Source organism: Henckelia pumila, chromosome 4, assembly GCF_033568475.1.
Source record: "Henckelia pumila isolate YLH828 chromosome 4, ASM3356847v2, whole genome shotgun sequence".
Taxonomy (NCBI): Eukaryota; Viridiplantae; Streptophyta; class Magnoliopsida; order Lamiales; family Gesneriaceae; genus Henckelia; species Henckelia pumila.
In genome coordinates this window covers 133,401,407-133,415,138 of record NC_133123.1, presented here as the reverse complement: position 1 = coordinate 133,415,138, position 13,732 = coordinate 133,401,407, and the positions used below count along the sequence as shown (strand labels likewise).

At 37.2% G+C, this 13,732-nt stretch overlaps 1 pseudogene; it reads left to right on the top strand.

Annotated features, from left to right (window-relative positions):
• Positions 1–447: 447 nt before the first annotated feature.
• LOC140861784 (endochitinase EP3-like) lies at positions 448–2,483 on the top strand (annotated as a pseudogene).
• The last annotated feature ends 11,249 nt before the right edge of the window (positions 2,484–13,732 follow it).

The following is a 13,732-nucleotide window of genomic DNA, read 5'->3' as shown; positions in this document are numbered from 1 at the left end:
GCCAAATTAAAACAGCGAGTAAAGTAGTATTATAGGACATTATTCTGCCAAAACATCCACAAAAGTTCAAGAAAAGATTATTCTAAGATCTGCCCAAGAAAGTTGAGTCACGATCAAGTGACAGGTCACGAGTCATTCGAAGCTAGTTCCTTCAACCTTCGCAACCAACACTTCTTGAACATGTTTAAATTGATGGTAATGGGCTTATATATATATATATATATAAATATTCCTTAAAATGAATATGATTATGCTTTAAAATTAGATCGTGTACATGATGCTTCGTGCCTTTGATATGTATTTATTCAGTTCATATGATTCGTGTCTAATGATGCAAATATGAAAGCAAGCACTGTCAAGATTTGATTTCTAATGGAAAGAAGTTTCTGAATTTGACCTGCCCCATTGTCATCCCTATGCATTGTTTCCTCTTTTACTTACAAAGATATGGAAAAATTCAGCCAAGGGCTAATCGATAAGCATTTGGATTCAAATTACAGGGATAATATGGTGAATTCCAACAATATTCTTGACTTGTTAATCAAACTTAAGGAAGAGAGGATTTGTTCTATTGATTTGACATGGAATTATATCAAGACCGGGCTATATGTAAGTTGTATCTTCTCATTCTTGTAAACGTAGGCTATGTTTAATATAACTATAATATTAATGAGCATATAGTTTTTTTACAGTGTAATGAATATATAGTTACGTTTTCAGGATATATTTGTTGCTGGAACCGATACAAATGCAGCAGTAATCGTGTGGGCGATGTGTGGGCGATGACTGATCTCATGAAAATTCCAAGAACTATGAAAAAACTGCAAACAAAAGTTAGAGAAACCATTGGAATATTATCCAATGGTTTGGATATGTGTTAATATAATTTTTGAATTATCTTTGTAAGCTTGGATAATATAATTTTTTTGATTATTATATGTTACTAAATTTTGATTTTATTGTAGAGTATTGCACAAATTTTTTTTTTATGTTACTAGTTTGATGAAAAATAAATTGAAGTTTAATATTATAATAAGTTATATATTTGTTTTTTTGAAAAACATAAATATTTTGTTTAAATTTTATTATGTAAATTTAGTATTTAATCCAATGAAAATAAATAAAGAAAAAATTATATTATTTTAAATTGAACATAATTATTTTGTAATCATAAGACTATTTTTAATTTCATAATATATAAAGAATAATATATTAGACTTTCTATAATTTGAAATTTTTAAAAATTTTAAACAAGCAAGATATTTCTAATCAATGGATTTAAAATTTAATTTTGAAATTTCATGTTCTTTTAAACAAGAGATTTAATGAACAATGGATTCAAATTAATGTATTTTGAAATCCATCAATTTGAAATCAACTCTCAAATCAAATACCTCAATCCAAGCACAACCTAATGGAATACTTTATCAAGCTGATGGAGAGTGCCTCGGGAAAGGATTCTATACTCGGGATGCCTTTCTTGAAGCGCTTAGTTCATACCCTGACTTGGGGACCGTTGGCTCTACGGACGATTCAAAGAGGAAAATAACAACATTTTTCGCTCATGTCACGCTTGAGTCGGGATGTAAGTTCGGTATTTCAAAAAATAATATAGTCACATATATAAGTTTCTAGAATTTAGGAGGCAATATATTATTATTCAAAGGGTCATATTTTCATATGCTTACTTTCAATAATTGTAATTTTCCCATACGCTTTCTAAATAACTATTGCATTAATGTCCAGTTATATGCCACATAGAAGAAATAAATGGTCCATCAAAAGCAGCAAGTGGTGAATACTGCGACATTCAAAACACACAATATCCATGCAAATGGGACAATGGTTACGATGGGCGAGGTCCGATACAACCAGGGGCGTATGGTATGTATGGGCTTGAGCCCAGCCAAGACCCCAATTTTTTTTTAATATATACAGAGGTGTAGTCTATAATTTTACCAAAGCCCACCTAATTATTTTATATTATCTGAACTCTCTTTTGACAATTTAATTTTGTCCCTTAAAAAATTGATCTGTTTCTCTTCTCTTCACTCCGAACAGCCGCAGATCGTAAAAACAATTCATCGCCCACTTTGTGACTCTCATGACTCATCCATGTAGCTTAAAATTTTAATTTTCCAGCCCCCCCTATTTCAAAATCCTAGCTACGCCCCTGGATAAAACTGTCATGAAACTATAACTATGGAGCGGCAGGCGAAAGCATAGGTTTTGACGGACTTAACGATCCAGATATCGTGGCCAGGGATCGAATCATATCATTCAAGACGGCCCTTTGGTTTTGGATGAATCAATGTCATCAAATTATAACTTCGGGGCAGGGTTTTGGTGGAATGATTCGTGCCATTAACGGCCCTCGTGAATGCGATGGTGTAAATCCTAGCACGGTTAGAGCGAGGGTGGACTATTATAAAGAATATTGTGATAAACTTGGAGTTAATCCTAGTACCGATCTTAGTTGCTAAAGCAATAGAATAGTGTTTGTTTCATTAAGAATATAGTAGCTTTTGCTTTTTGCATTTTATGGTTTTTTTTTTTGGTTCTCTCTTTTAATTACGAATATTTTTAATGTTAGTTTGTATTTAATTCGAGATTGTTTGTTAATTTATTTTTTATGAGTTGACTAGTTTTTTTTTTTTGGAAACAATATATACGTTGATCAAGTTGCCAAACTATACCATGTTTTGTACACGAACAGTGGTAAAGTCTCCACAAAATCTACGTTACTTCCATTGTGCGTGGCAAAATGAGGAAGAGCATGGACTAGTTGACAAGGTTCAATGGATTCCAAAGTCACCTCCTCAATTGAATTTTTTATGTTTCGCCTCTATTTTCTGGATAAATACTCAATTTTTCATATTTGTCTTCAAAACTTAAATTAAATATTATTTTAGATGGATTTTTTAATCAGGTTGGAAATTGAAAATACATGAAATTAGATACCCCATAAGATTAAAAATCAATCCGCTCGGACCATATTTTAGAGAGGCTGATTTATTAATTTTATAGTTATTCTTTATTATTTCAAATCAAAAACTATAATAAAATGATCAATATGCGACTAAAATTTTAAAAAAAAGTTATGAATTTTAGTGAATATAATAATAAATTCAATAAGAATTTTTCGATCAATCTCGATCATATCTGTATTATAAATTAAAATTCTACATGGACTGAGACTCTCTTCTTACAAATAAGGGATCTCTAACCCTTATTGAGGTAGGTTGTATTTTTTCCATAACGTCTTCCAACCCTTTTCATACACATCTCACCTATGTCTTTTACACGTCTTTCTCATATTTTATATCTCTTGCAATTTCATACATTTTCTATTGATTCCCCTACTAACTTGAGCGACGGAGTGGCTTTGCCTTCGGGCGAGCCATCTAACATGTTTTCTTTGATACACAAAAATATGTTGGGATCATTCGGCTCGGTTTATTGAAGAAATTGGTTCGTGATTATCAGTTTGAGATGATTTATTTGATGTAAAATTTTTGAACGCATCAATTGGCGCCGTCTGTGGGAAAGGAAACTAAATCTTTGATTGCTCTTCACGGTTGACGCAAAAGCGAAAAAAGGAAGGAAAATATAGAGAGAAAAGAGATGTGAATTCTCGGATTTTCATATGGCTTGCACATTATTCAAATTTTGAAAGGCGCAGGATGAATTGAACCGTCGGATCGGGTTCAAATTTTGTATGCATATTTATTATCATATTAGCTAGTATTTGAACAGTGGAGATCGTGATTAGATGTTTGTAGAGTCTTATTTTAACCGCCGATCAAAGGCTGCTCTTATCGCTTAATTTTTGTGCAGTCTACTTGCACATTAGCCAACTTGCAAAAGGCGTTCTGAAAAATTGAACCGTCGGATCGGGTTCAAATTTGGTATAAATTTTATAATTATGTTATATAATATCTGAACGGTGAAAATCGTGATTGGTCATAGGGATGGCAATGGGGCGGGTCGGGGACGGGGATGTCTTCCCCATCCCCGTCCTCGAATTCAAATTCGATCCACATACCAGCCCCGATCCCCGTTCATTCTTTTAGGCTTGGTTAGCTTCGAGATCAAGGAATAGAAGTGAGACTCGGTTTAGAAGTCGAACAGCATGTCAATCTAGTTTATGTTTTGAAGCATGTTTAGAACTCGAACTTGTTGTTATATTGTATCGTTTATGCAAGTATTGAAGTTTGTATATTGTTGTTGCATGTATTATATTCTTCTTTATGTATTGAATGAATATTGGAGTTGAGTTGGAAAGCTTAATTTCAGGAATTTTGTTCAGGATTGCCTTCGCTCGACCGGTAGAGATTGACCGATCGAGCAAGGGAGTTGTGGCTTCTTTTCTATTTTTGGTAAAATCTTGCCCGCTCGATCGGTTGAGTTTTACCGATCGAGCGGAGCCACTCCTTGAGGCGGACAGCAGAGTGGAAATACTTGCTCGCTCGATTGGTTGAATTTTACCGATCGAGCGAGGCACGGCTCCTTTTTAAAAAAATTATTTATTTCTTTTAAATCTTGGATCTTGTATGCTTAGTTATATTTTAACCCGAGATTAGATGATTAGTACCGAGGTCTCACATTAAGTAGTATCAGAGCGATAAGTACTTGGTTGAACTAGAAGTGAGCGGGTGATCGAGCAAATACCAACACTTAAATTCAATGTAATAGTATCTATTTTCTGCTCAAAATTATCGCAAGTGCACGACTCAAGTTATAGAAAAGTGTACTGAGTACGAGTATCGTCCTCAGGGACTACGTCACAATGATTCAATTATTTAATTTCTATACCCCAAAGTAACGAAAATTTGATTTTGTTATTATTCTAAAATTATAAAGTAAAGAATTCGATTTAAAATTACTTGAATGAAAATAAAATAAACCACAAGAATGCTTAGCACAGAAAAATATAATATGAAGAAGTTTTGTTGGAATCTCGGTTCACCTTTCCCCTAATTGAATCTGGACAATTGAAATTACTTTTACACTCATAAATTTGACAAGAATTTCTGAAATATCGACACTCTCTCTCGATTTTATGCCAATCTAATTCAAGTTAATGAAACAATCAAATCTCTTTGATTATTTATCATTAATTAATAATTTGACAAAAATAAACTAAAAAACTATATAAAAAAAATTGGTATGTACCGGCTACTTTGGATCATTTGAAATTGATTTTAATGAAAACTAACTCTCATAAACTGAGAAAATAACATTACATAAAATGGTGAAATTAAAAACAAAATACAAAAACTAAAAAAATACAAGCACAAATACAACTACAAATACAAATCCAAATGCAAGTACAATTACAAATAAAAATACAAAGACAAATACAAACAAAGATACAAATCCAAATCCAAATCTACCAGGGACGTAGCTAGAAATTTTTTTCATCCTGGGCTTGACTGTCTTTTGACGGGTTGTTCGTCGTCATTGTACTTCCATAAGAAAGACCAGCTTATTATGAAATAAATATACAATTAACTTTTTAAAAAACTAACTGGTTTTATACATCAAACATGTAACAATAAAGTTCCAAAAAGTACAACAAAAAAAATGCAAGATGAATTTTTTTTTCTGAGAACCATTTCCTCGAACAATACAAGTAATGATATAGAACCAATATACAAGTTACAAATCGATGACAACACAAATAAATGCAAAACACAAACATAATCTCAATAATAGTCTAAGAATTCAACAAAATGTATCACCATAAATAAAATTGACTTATCCAAACAAATACATTTAAGAATTAACAAATTTTCAACAATAAACTTGGTCATTAATGAGATATTTAAATTTAACTATCATAGCTATTAACCGATTTTGAGATAAAGGAGAAATAATATCCGATTGAATTCTTCGGATACCCTACAAAATAACATAAGGTGGATCGACTATCCAACTTATCTCCCACTGTCTGCTTCATGTAAGCAGGACATCCCCAAATCCTCAAGTACGAATACTTAGGAGCTTTGTCATTCCATAACTCGTATGGTGTTTTATCTACTGCTTTAGTGTGGACGTTGTTTAACAACAATACCGCTGTTTCAAGCGCGTAGCCCCAAAACGAAGGTATAAAAATTCATGCGGGTGCCTTAGGACTAAATATCACCAGTAAACGTAAAATCAGTCTTACAAAGTAATCCTAGTGATTTTACGAAAAGTCATTAAATCCTAAATTTCTCAACAAGTCGAGAAATCAAACTTGCATCCTAAATAAACAAAGTATAAAAGAAATCGGATGCAACTCCCGTAGCCTAAATTGAAGAGACAGAAAAGATCTTCAACAACGCAGTTCCCACAGTGTTGTCTCTAATGTCTTCAACACGAACGGCAACACGAGGACAAGCAACGACAAATGTTGCAAAACCTTGCTTCAGAATCTTTGAATTCTTCAATGGAATTCTTCAGTCTATGCGCAGATAATTGTACATCTGAAGTCCATCACAATCTTGTGCGTGAAAACCCTCTTTTATAGATTAGCATCCAAGTCTTGAAGGTTTCCTTATATGGAGTTCTACATGAATAAGAAAACAAGTTTTAGTAGGAATAAAACTCTATCAAATTCAACAAATCAAATCTTGTTAATTATCAACTCATAATATATCGATTATCTACCTTATCAAGACCCGATTTAAGTTTGGCAAATATATATCTTAACATATTCGAGATATACACAAGATATTTACCAAATATTTGATTCTTGTCTAGAAAGTAAAATCTTATAATAATCAATTTATTAAGGGCCGAAATATGAAGGAATAAAATTCCTTTCAATGGGAAACTATTAAAATTTGAGAGCCGAGTTTTGGTCAAAGTTAGTTTTAGATTTTAAATCATATTTCAAGAAGCAGAGGCGGATTTAAGATTTTGAGTTTAGGGGGCCGCTTACAAAAGATAGACAAAAAGTTAGGAAAAATTGCAATTTTAGTCCTATAAGTTGGCCTACTATGAATTTTAGTCCTGTAAGTCATCAAATTTTGGTTCTCATACAGTAAGTTGGTTTTTTCTTTGGTTTTGGTCCTTTTCCATCGGAAATCATTAAACCCACCGGAATTTACTTATTTGGCACCGGTCTATCCTACCCAACATGTCTTAAAATCCACGTAAGCAAAACAAAAGGACAAAAAACCACCTAATTAAATAACAAAAGGCCACGTAAATTAAACTAATTAGAAAAAACAATGCAATCCCAACCAAAACCCTCCATCGGTCACAAAATGCTCTCAAACCACTGCATCGTCTTCCACCCCCATTAACAAGTACTCCAAAAAAGTCTCGCGGATTTTTGAAGAACAAATTTACGTTAAAAATGAAAATTCCACAAGTGTTTTTATTTATTACATCTTTGTTACAAACTTTGAGACTCTTTAAATGGCAGATTACGATTGGCCAGTTAACTGAAGACAATTAAACTTGTATGTGCACGAAATAGTTTTGTTGAAGCTAAGTATTTGCTGAAAAGCGAAAAGTAGCACACAAAATTGAGACTTGGGAGTCTTGAGTTGGATTCCATGGCCTAGGGATTTCAAGTTCAATCTTCCATAGAATTTCCTTCCCGTTGACTGAACACTCGCCATGGAGTCGAAGCTCCCGTTGTTCCTCCTCTTACTCTCCGTCGTCGCTCGTTTCCACCCCTCTGTATCAGGTTCCTTTTTTTTTTACTCGAGTTTAATTCCTAAATGAGAGGGCTGTTGTCAAATTTTGATTTTCATTAAGGGGTTTGGTCATCTGTCGACTCATTGTATGTTTTGATGGGAAATGTGCGGCAGATTGAAAGCTTGAGCTTCGATGGGGAAATTATAGACTTAATGAAACGATCCTAGCTCTATAATAAATAAATATGCGGAAAATTTTTTTTTTTATACTACTAAATAAAATATGTACATATATGCCCATACATATATGCACTGAATTAAAATACTTAAAATAAATTCATGACTAAATAAATAAACAATTTAAATACTTAAATAAAATGCATTCTTTAAAATAATTAAACATCTGAGTCAACCCTAGAATTAAAAATATACTGCATAAATAAAATAATTAAAATATGTGCATGCACTAAAACATTTAATAAAATATTCCCATAAACCTCAACCACTAAAAATATAATAAAATGTTTCACATGACATCATGCACGGTGACTCAGAAGCTGTCACGGTCACGGGGCTACTGCAGCGCTGCTCATACGTCCTCACCACCGGTAGGAGTAACCTGCTCCTCTACGTACTCACCTGCACCATATCAGTGTAGTGAGCCTAGAGGCCCAACATGCATACTAACAAGGGTTCAAAATAATATAAAACAATTTAATACTAATACATACATATACATGAATGAGCATGCTTAAAAATTACATAACATAACTTACATAAATAAACATAAATAACATAATACATAACATACATAATATCATACATACTGAGTTGTTGAGCACTTATTTTCTTAACATCGAATGGTCCTATCCGTAAGTGTGACCCATACTTATAGTGCGACTGATCAGTCTAAGAAACCATCGTACGAGGCTGGTGGCGAACCACCCATACATAAATGGCAGAAACTGCCCATACATAAATGGCAAAAAACTGCCCATAAATGGCCACACTACTTCAATTTACACCTAAAATATTTTATTTGCTCAACCATAGAATTTCAATCATAACATAAAAATTGATTTCATGAATGCATGTACTTAAATAAATTGTGTGTCCTTCATATATATTTAATTTAATTTTCTTACTAACATATAAATATTAAAATAACTTAAATGCATAAAAATAATTAAATATATAATCAGGACACATGCAATTTTCTCATGGATGGTTCTGGACTGCTGGCCCTACACTCAAGCCCATTAACTTAAATCTGGCCCATTAACGTACTTAAACCCAATATCTTAAACTTTAAGCCCAATTAAATTAATTAAGCCCATTAAAATTACACTAAGCCCAATAACACTTAAACTGGCCCATTGGGCCCAAAAACCCAAAGACTGGCTCATTAACTTTTATGGGCCCAAAAGCCCATAAAAATTATGGACTAACTTAATTAAAATTTTAAAAATCCAAATAAAATTATTTGGGAGTCCAAATAATTTTATTTTAATTTAATTGACTCAAAAACCCAATAATTCTTAAAATGTTTTAAAAATAAAAAGACTCGAGCCCGGCCCACCAAACCCGGACCCGGACCCACTTAACCCGACCCACTAACTTACTGACCCGACCCGAGCCCTGACCCGACCCGGACCATGCCCAAAAACCCTAGCCCGATCACCCCCTTCCCAAGACTGTTCTGCCACTGTGAGCAGCAACCGAAATCCCCGGCGGCCGCCTTGCTCCGACCACCCACCGGCCGGAGGGCCACCCCTAGGACTTAGCTCACATCCAGGCCTTTCCAACAAGCCAAGAACCAGCCCAAACCGTCGACTATGGAGTGAGAACGAAGCTCTGCCACCCGGCCCTTTTGCACTGTCGCGCAGACCCGAGCAGCTGCGGGAGAAACGTTCGTTCTCGAAGCTCTGACCACGAAAGACCATGAAACCTCTTGCAAAAACTTAGAAAACTTAAAGGGGGTTCTAACCCAACCGACCTTACCCTAAACCGTGGTCTGAGGAAGGAGAACGAAGCTCCCTTCCTTGAAACCCTAAACCTGCGCGAACAGCACAGATTTTGTGCAGCCATGCCCAACCTCTTCCTAGCCATCTCCAGCCCATGTCTGACCCTACCACTCGACCCTAGGGACCCCAAGGAACCCTTCTAACCATGGACCAGCAGACCACCTAGCCATGGACATGAAAAACGTGAGCATGCATATGAAATCGAAGAACAATGCGCCTAAAACCAACATCAATCGATTTTTCTGAAAAAGTTTTCAAAAGATTTCGATGCCTACCATAACCTACATAATATATACTGATATGACGTTAAAATGAGAAGGAAAATCATGCCTTTCACCGTAGATATGGATTTAACACGTGTAGGAAGGACTTCGGGACGACGGGACGACTTTGGCTTGCTTGGAACCTTGAAACCGATCTTCTATGGAGTTTTAGGGCTGAAGATCGATGAAGAAGATGACTATTCTGTGAGGGTGGAGGCGGCTAAGGGGTGAAGTGATCGGCTAAATGGGGTTTGGGTAGATTAGGTTTAAATTTTGGTGTTAATTAAATATAGATAAATAATTAAAAAATAAAAGGTTTTAAATATTAAATATGTAACTTAAACTCCTAATTATAACTTTAAAAAAAATCTGATAACAACATAAAAATCTCGAATTATTAATTTAGGGGAATTTTAAAAATACTAAAAAGTCAATATTTTGACTAATTTTGGATAAAAATGACCCCTAAAATTAAATAAAATTAAATACTTAAAATTTTGAGATAATAAAACTCAAAATAATATTTTAAGGCTCCAAAAAGACTCATAAAATAATTTGGCTAGAAAGTTGTCATCTCGTCCGTCCACGGTCCCGTCTACGCGATCAAATAATAAAAATACTAAAAATTATAAAAATCACTAATTATGGGTTAAATGCTTAAAAATAAATTAAATCATGCATAAATAATTCACAGAATTATTTAACCCATAAATCATAAATTTAAATAATTAAATATCCTAATTATGCAGGCGGATTTACGAAATTAAAATACCGGGTGTTACAATTCTCCCCCCCTTAAATTGAATTTCGTCCTCGAAATTAAAGTACTTACCCGAACAACTCCGGGTAGCGAGTCCTCATATCCTCCTCGGTCTCCCAAGTAGCTTCCTCCTCCGAGTGATTCAGCCACTGGACTCTGACCATCGGTATGACCCGCGTCCTAAGCCTCCGCTCCTCTCTAGCCAAGATCCGCACTGGTCTCTCCTCGTACACAAGATCTGGTGGCAACTGTAAGGGCTCGAAATCCAACACATGCAACGGGTTGGAGACATATCTCCGAAGCATGGATACATGGAAAACGTTGTGCACTGCCGCTAGCCCTGGAGGTAGAGCTAAACGATAGGCCAACGTGCCAACTCGCTCCAAGATCTCGAATGGCCCTATAAATCTCGGATTAAGCTTGCCTCTCCGTCCAAAACGCGCTACTCCCTTCATAGGTGACACCTTCAAGAATACGTGATCACCTACAGCGAACTCCAAATCGCGTCGTCTGGCATCTGCATAACTCTTCTGCCGACTCTGCGCAGTCCTCATCCTATCTCGAATCTGCGTCACAATGTCAGCTGTCTGCTGCACAATCTCCGGACCCAACAAAATCCGCTCACCAACCTCATCCCAATGCACCGGAGATCTGCATCTCCTCCCATACAGTGCTGCATAAGGAGCCATACCTATAGACGACTGAAAGCTGTTGTTATAGGTAAACTCCACTAATGGCAGTCTAGTCTCCCAAGATCCTCGAAAATCGATGACACAAGCTCTCAGAAGATCCTCGAGAACCTGGATCACTCTCTCGGACTGACCATCTGTCTGGGGATGAAAAGCTGTACTGAACAAAAGTCTAGTCCCCAAAGCTGTGTGCAGACTCTTCCAAAACGCTGAGGTGAATCTCGGATCCCTGTCTGACACAATAGACACTGGTATGCCATGCAGTCTAACAATCTCTCTGATGTAAAGCTCTGCATACTGTGTCAAAGTGTAAGTAGTCCTTACCGGCAAGAAATGAGCTGACTTGGTGAGTCTATCCACAATCACCCAAATCGTTGTACACCCTCTGGTACTCCTCGGTAAGCCAACCACAAAGTCCATCGTAATATTCTCCCACTTCCATTCCGGAATAGGGAGAGGTCTAAGAAGTCCTGCTGGACGCTGATGCTCTGCTTTGACTTGCTGACAAGTCAAGCACTCTGACACCACTCTCCCGATGTCACTCTTCATCCCAGGCCACCAATACAATAACTGTAAGTCTCGGTACATCTTCGTACTTCCGGGGTGAATGGAGTACGGAGATGCATGAGCCTCTGCTAGAATCTCGGCTCTCAACTGATCAATGTTCGGTACCCACATCCTCCCACGGTACTGAACGATGCCATCCTCCACTGTATACAAGAGATTACCTCTGGCCTCATCTCTCTGTCTCCATCGCTGTAGCTCCTCATCAGTGGACTGTCCCTCTCTAATCCGATCTCGCAGAACTGGCTGCACCGTCAACACTGACAAGCTCGGTGCATGGCCACTCGGATAGCACTCCAAACCAAATCTCTGAATCTCGGTCTGTAGTGGTAACTGTACAGTCAAACATGATACCACTGACGACTTCCGACTCAAAGCATCTGCCACTACATTAGCCTTACCCGGATGGTAGCTAATGTCATAGTCATAGTCCTTAACAAGCTCAAGCCATCTGCGCTGCCTCATGTTCAACTCCTTCTGGGTGAAGAAGTACTTGAGGCTCTTGTGGTCGGTGAAAATCTTGCACTTCTCGCCGTAAAGATAGTGCCTCCAGATTTTCAACGCAAATACCACTGCTGCAAGCTCCAAATCATGCGTCGGATAGTTCTGCTCATGAATCTTCAACTGTCGCGACGCATATGCGATAACTCTGCCACTCTGCATAAGTACCGCGCCCAAACCAAGCTTGGACGCGTCGGTGTACACCACTAACTCCTCATGTGGCACTGTCATAGCTAACACCGGTGCTGAAGTAAGTGCATCCTTCAGCTGATCAAAGCTCCTCTGACAATCTGGACTCCAACTATACTTCGCGTTCTTCTTGGTCAAGGAAGTCAAGGGTACTGCAATAGAGAAAAAACCCTTGATGAACTTCCTATAGTATCCTGCTAAACCCAAGAAGCTACGAATCTCCGAAGCATTCTTTGGAATCCCCCAATCCCTCACTGCCTGCACCTTGGACTGATCCACTGCAATCCCATCCCTAGAAATAATGTGGCCTAGAAACGCCACCTGCTCCAACCAAAACTCACACTTACTGAACTTTGCAAACAGTCGATGCTCCCTCAAAGTCTGCAAGGCTGTATGCAAATGCTGTGTATGCTCCTCAATGCTTCTCGAGTAGATCAATATGTCATCAATGAATACAATGACAAACTGATCTAGATACGGCTGAAAGACACGATGCATGGGATCCATAAAAACTGCTGGAGCATTGGTCAACCCAAAGGGCATCACCAAGAACTCATAGTGCCCATATCGTGTCCTAAAGGCAGTCTTAGACACGTCTGAATCTCTGACTCTCAGCTGATGGTAACCGGATCGCAGATCGATCTTGGAGAATACCGAAGCTCCCTGCAACTGATCGAATAAATCCTCTATCCTCGGTAGCGGATACTTATTCTTCACTGTGACTCTGTTGAGCTCTCGGTAGTCAATGCACAATCTCATGCTGCCGTCCTTCTTCTTCACAAACAACACTGGAGCTCCCCATGGAGAAAAGCTAGGACGAACAAAGCCCTTCTTCAACAGCTCCTGAATCTGCTCCTTCAACTCTCTCATCTCTGTAGGAGCAAGTCGATACGGTGCCTTAGAGATAGGCACAGTATCCGGCAACAACTCAATACTGAACTCCACCTCCCTCACTGGTGGAACTCCTGCAACATCGTCAGGAAAAACATCTGGATAGTCACGTACCACCTCTATATCTGATAAAGATCTGCTAGAAACGTCTGAGGTAGTGACCACACTAGCAAGAAAACCCTGACATCCATTGCGCAACAGTTTCCTCGCACGAACA